Genomic DNA, 7,001 nt, shown 5'->3' with positions numbered 1-7,001 from the left:
GAAAACACATATGATAATAAATCATCTTACTAATCATCATTAATAACTGAAAGCAATGTAATAATCATCATCAATAATTGCGAACACTAAAAATAATCATCATACATACATGAAATGTAGAGTGTAAGTAATCTCATCACATACAACACAATATCTAATAATCTCAAAACAATGTTGCTAACCATCAACATAAAACTAGCCCCAAAAGAGCTGAACAATGTTAGCAAAAATGCGAACTAGGGGCAGGCACTACATCCACCCCCCCTGGGATTAGGCTTACTCCTGGAAGCCTACAAGAATGAGAAACTAAGATATTCACTTTGCGGGTCTCATTGAACCCTTTCCTCCCTATAGGGGGATATGGTTCCACTGAGGATATTACAACATACTTAGAGCAATATGATTCTAGTTTAATGGTAAATTGAAAACCATATCGATCCAACATTCACTCTTTTAACAACTACTGAAATAGATCCCCTAATACATTCTAACCAAGAGGAACTTAATGCTCACAAAGATAATCAAGGGCATACTACCTTACAACATAGATAAAAGATACATGTTTTTCAACTAGAATAAGTTTTGATTTTCCAGTTTTGCGCATGTTTAGGTTTAAGTAGAATTTTTAGTTAAGCAAGCTAAGTGTTGAAGTATGAAAAATATGCAAGTAACAATTTTAAGTTCGGTTTCAATACACCTAGTTTCAAGTTTTCAGTTTGAAAAAGATGCACATGATAGTTCAAAGTTTCATTTTGTTCAACTAGTTAACAACTAGTGTCATTCCAATATACCCAGAGCTCCCAATGTTGAAACTCAAGCTCTGATACCAAATGTAATGCCCCGCCAAGGGATCCAAAGATTTATACTAAGTTTACCCAACAATTTTTTTTTTTAAACATGAAAGTAAAACCATTCATAACATTCGCGGAAGCAATAGTAACATCCAATTGAAAGTAAACATAACATAACATAACAAATTATATTCTTTAAGATCCCTTAACGTTGAATCACATCTAAATTAACTACTCATCTAACATCACATCCTTATGAAATAACAATGATACATCCAACATTCATTTTAGTTTAGCTTAATCATCCACTATATATATTACAAGGTATGAAAAGCTCGAAAGAATAAACATCTGTGTAAATAAAACTACATCATTATCAAATATTAATCCATGATGCAATTAAAGTATATGGAACCACATATCATACATGATACATCATCGCAAAAGATATAAAAATCTATCATAAAAGATAACCATATATCACAAACGTAAATAACTAAGTGCACGGTTCCTCCCAACCGTTAATAGCATCATTAGATCATCATGGATCCTAGCCATCCCTCCATGTGTAACATTCCAAAGCACTGAAGGGATCATCAACTATTAACATAGTAGGAATGTCACTCCTAAAACATCCTACTAACATGCAAAGTAAGGCATAGGATACCATCATCTAACATATGCAAATCATCAATGTAAGAAACATACCAATAAATACATTCATGACCTATTAACATTCTAAGAATAACTTAAGGATAAATATTCACTAAACTGATCATCATTGTCCTTTAATTAAATTGTTCTTTATATTTAACCATGATCCATATTCTAATTGATTAACTCTTCTTTTAAGGTTACTACAACTTCCAACATAAATCAAGGATCATTATTCATTAAAATATAAGAAAGCCAATTATCAATCTTCGAATAAGAAGATTATAAATTTATTAAAATGATCAATTAAATCAATCAATTAACATAGGTACACCATTCATGACCTATTAACATTCTAATAGTTTCCAATTCAATATTACTAAGTCTCACCATTAAAACATCTAAGGTCATTATTCAAGTCATCAGAATAAGACCTCTCAACTTTGATATCAATATTTTGCAATCTCGTTTAAAAGAATCTTATCAATTAAATCATAATTATTAATTAAATCCAATTAACTCTAGTAAATTGATCTAATTAATAATTGCACAAACATACCATCAACCCAATGATTATCAGTTGACTAACAATAGTTTGTACGTAAAAAGTCAACTTCAATCCAAATATTAATATTTCAATAATACTAATAATAACAAGTTATTTTGGAAATCTTATGCATAATGACCACATTCATCATGATAATTATTTCAAGTTAAAACTCTTTCGCATATAATTTATATTGACAACTCAATGAACATCAATTGATTAAAATCAATTATAATCCAAATCCAAAAATTATTATCTTCTACAAAACTTCAATCAATAAATAATCTCCACTAGATTATCTCTAATCAAATTTGTTGAAAACTATTTAAACCATTATTTATTAATAGTTTGCTAGTCCTTACAAACATTAATAAATAATAAACTCATCAAACTATAAATACTCGATCTATAGAATCCTTCCATAAATATTAAATAACATAATAATTCAATCTTAATCGAATATCATTTAGAGTCTCTAAATTTACATCAACATAATATAAATTATCATCTCACAATTATTTAATATATATTAAATAATATTTATTATACATTAAATATTAAAGTCAACTGTTCTCTAATCCCTCAATATTCAAATGAATTCAATGTCTCTTGATTAAATCAACACTAACAACCATTAAATTATCCATATTAATGACCTAAAAAACATCAATTGATTAAGAAACAACTATAATCCAACTCGCTATTACTCATACTGATAGTTCAATAACAGTTTACATTAATTGATACTTAATACTATTAGTGTTGAGTAACAATATTCATGAACATCGATTTATAAATAGAATCGATTTATAATACAATAATAGTATTAATATAGATATTAAATATGTTAATGAATTACAACCTATTATTAAAACTTTAATCATACTAAGAAAACTTTAACTTCAAAACTAAATGTGATTTATATTATTAAAATAATAATTAATCAATTAAAGAAATATTCCATCAATCAAATTTATTTAAGAATATATGTTAATTAGTATTATATAACATTTAATATTATATAATAATTAATACTTAACAATATTCATAATAATCATTAATCGAAATTCATTTTAAAATGATATATAAAAATAAAATTAAAAACGTACTATAAAACATTTGTTTTAAAAGGCCGCCGCCTTTATGGTGGAGGCCGTGCGCCTGCCTACCATCGCAGGGCCTACGAAAGCTGTCATAGTACCTGCGACTGCAGGTACAGTGTTGCGGCAGGACTATAACCAGTATGGGGTACAGGTGGGGGTAGTCCGCCCTCCCTAATATATATATATATATATATATATATATATATATATATATATATATATATTGTAATGGTTACAAACAACATTTTCATTAAACGTTTTACCATATGCAAATTCGGATTTGTAAATAAAGTTTCTCATTTCAATTTACAAATATATTAATATATGTGTATATATATATATACACACAAAATTTATTATCAATTATCGTTGCATTTAAAATATATATATTTAAATATATATGCAGATATACGAAAGAGAATATATACATAGATTTAAAGGACTTTTCTAAATAAGAATTTTTTCTTTTAAATAATTGTTTTCTAAACATATCCATTAATCCATCCAATAGGTTTAACTATAAATTTAAAATCATCATTCTCAATTTAATTCTCATTCGGACCCAAACTCGTTTAGATCTAATTTCTTCCTTAATTGGATGTATGTTTTTCTAATGTTTTCTTCTCAACCAAATAAAATATCTAGATTCCAATTTAATTGTAGATTCAATCACAAAGAGTATTCATACAACACAATGAAGACAAGAAGAGAAATAGTGCAAAGAGAATATGCAATTATCACGAGTGCACCTGGACACTGATGCTAATCTGCCATGCTTCAGAAGTCCATAGAAAATCCCTTCCTTCTCCATCCCTCGTAATTCCTCCACGATCCAAGTCAACCGAATCGTCCAAGTGACTAGTAGTGCTAGAGGGAGCATAGAAGCATGTAGAAAATATATGAGCATATGAACTTCTCCAATGCATGTAAGCTTTGAAGCTTCCATTTTAAGCTTGTAGCTTGTAGCTTCCATTCAGCTTGTCCAAACACACTAGGAGAGCCTCTATTTAAAGGCCTCTAAGATGCATTTAGAGTGTCTCTAGAAACAACTAGAAGATAAGCATGACAACCAAGCATGGGTGTTCTCCAACCTTCTAGATGAGTCTTAAGGTTGTAGACACCATGTGCTTAAATAAAATGCTAACTCCTAAGTGTAGACAACTTGTGCAAACTTAGAGTGCAAACTTTTGTGTTGTCTACATGACAACTCTCGAGAATTTGCAAACTCCTATGTGAGCAAATATTCAAATAATGCACAATCATTAATATAATATTTCCTTTACTCTTTCCAATTTAACTTATTTATTTATTAAATCTCATGCACAAACTTTAATATCTCAACTTTTCAATCTTAATATATTTATATTTTAGTCACATGAAATCTAGAATCTTTTAATAATTTTAATATTTTTTTCACTTTTAAATTTTATTTTCCAAAACTTAATTGCTAAAATATTTATTAGCTTTAATAATAATATTATTTAGTCATTTATTTAAAAATGAGCTCCAAATATATTATTATTAAATAAATATTGTCACATTCCAAATTTAAACTTATAACTTTTTATTTTCAAATTAAATTATTTTATTTTATTAATTTCCCAATTAATTAAATAAATAAATATTAAAATACCATATTAATTTTCCATTAAATTGAACCATTAATTAAATCTTTTAATTAGGCTTAATTAATAGAAAATACTCCAAAGATGCACAAGGTAAAAATATGAAAACCCATCATAGCCAAAATACATACAAAATCAAGCCAAGGCTTAATATCACAAATTACGTCATCTGACACATTCGGAGGGTACGCAACTCATATACTTGTCCTAATTTTCCAATTAGAAAAAATGGCTTAAAAGGGTTGGGATTTGGACTTGAGAATTTATCTCCCCTCTCTTATCATTGAGATTATGTGATAGGGTACGCTCATCCTGGCAATTCAGGGAAGTCAATACCTGGTACCTACAACTTGCATAAAAACCATGCATGTACAAGCACAATATTACTAAACTAAAGAGGCAATGGGAGGAAGTGGTGCATCGTGTAGATCTCGACTAGTACGTGACTACGACTCCCTTCCTTAACCACATCAGACATGCCATACAAAAGCACACACGCAAAGCAAACACGCTCACCATACACATGCAAGTATGGGGTAAGTATCCATAAGAAAACACATATGATAATAAATCATCTTACTAATCATCATTAATAACTAAAAGAAATGTAATAATCATCATCAATAATTGTGAACACTAAAAATAATCACCATACATACATGAAATGTAGAGTGTAAGTAATCTCATCACATACAGCACAATATTTGATAATCTCAAAACAATGTTGCTAACCATCAACATAAAACTAGCCCCAAAAGAGCTCAACAATGTTAGCAAAAATGTGAACTAGGGGCAAGCACTGCAATGCAAAATAAAATGGAATCAAATTGCTCAAGGTTTCAGGAGATGCAAAATTAGTTTTCAACCAAGTACAGAGACAATATCAAACAAAGAATGCAAAATAGAAGGCATATAGAAATAGAGTGTTGGATGAGATTGAACATTTCAATGCCTTTTCTTTATCTACTATCACTCATGAACAAAATTCTAAAGTAGATTGTCTTGTTGTCTCTGCATCTCTATTTATTCCTCACCTTGAGTTCAACAGAGATGTTTACACAATAGAGATGATTCATAGACCCAGTGTGCCTAATAATGATCGACGCTGGCAAGTTTTTGATAATGATGGGAAAATAATTGTATTTCTTGAGGAAAGGTCTCCATTTTAAGACCTAAAATTTGAAGGATCACATAATCATAATCGAACACCAAGAGAAGACCCTGAGGTTATTCAATTGGAAGGTAATGTTATCTTGAAAGGATTAGTCACCCTAGAGAGTCTTTTTTATAAAGAAGCCAAAAGGAAAGAGAAAGTTAAAGACACTAAACCTTCTAATTGTTCAGGTTATGAGAAAGTAAATATTGGTTCTAAGGAAAATCCCAAGAAGGTCCTAATAGGGAAAGATTTGACATCAGAAGAGAAAGAAGAATTCACAACATTGTTGAAAGACTACCAAGACGTTTCTGCTTGGCGTTATGAAGATCTAAAAGAATTCATGAATGGAAAGTTTAAACATCAAATTCCTTTAAAACCTAGTTAACCTCCCTTTCAGAAAAAGCTAAGGCAATTCAATCCCAAGGTAGCTGATGCTATTTTCAATGAAGTTGATAAGATGCTTAAAGCAAAGATTATCTATCCCATTCACCATTCAACATTGATAGCTAATATCATTACCGTCAGGAAGAAGAATGGTGAGGTAAGAATATGTGTTGACTTCTACAATTTGAATTAGGCATTACTTAAGGATAATTACAGACTCCCTATCATGGATCATATTCTATAGTTGTTATCTGGCTCAGAACTCATGTCAATGCTAGATGGCTTCTCCGGTTATAATCAAATCAGTGTCGCACTGGAAGATCAACATAAAATGGCTTTTACCACTCCATGGGGTACATTTGCCTACAATTGAATGCCTTTTGGTTTGATAAATGTTGGGGCCACCTTTCAACATGTGATGGATAATTCATTTGCAGATTTCAAGAATAAGATTATTCTACTGTAACTTGATGATCTTATAGTGTTTTCAAAATAGAGAAAAGATCATGTGCATCATCTCGAAGCTATTTTGCATCAATGTCAAACTCATGGCATCTCACTCAATCCTAATAAGTTTATATTTGGGGTGAAAAAAGGTAAATTAGTGGGGCATATTGTCTCTAAAGAGGGTATTCGAATAGACCCTAAACGGGTTAAAGCTATCCAACAGTTGTCACTTCTCATGAGTAAACTAGGAGTCAAATATTTCTTTGGGCGGATAAAATTCATAAGGAGGTTCGT

This window comes from Cupressus sempervirens, chromosome 7 (assembly GCF_028749045.1).
Source record: "Cupressus sempervirens isolate cs-2001-9-10 chromosome 7, ASM2874904v1, whole genome shotgun sequence".
NCBI classification, from domain to species: domain Eukaryota; kingdom Viridiplantae; phylum Streptophyta; class Pinopsida; order Cupressales; family Cupressaceae; genus Cupressus; species Cupressus sempervirens.
This window is presented reverse-complemented; position numbering follows the sequence as displayed.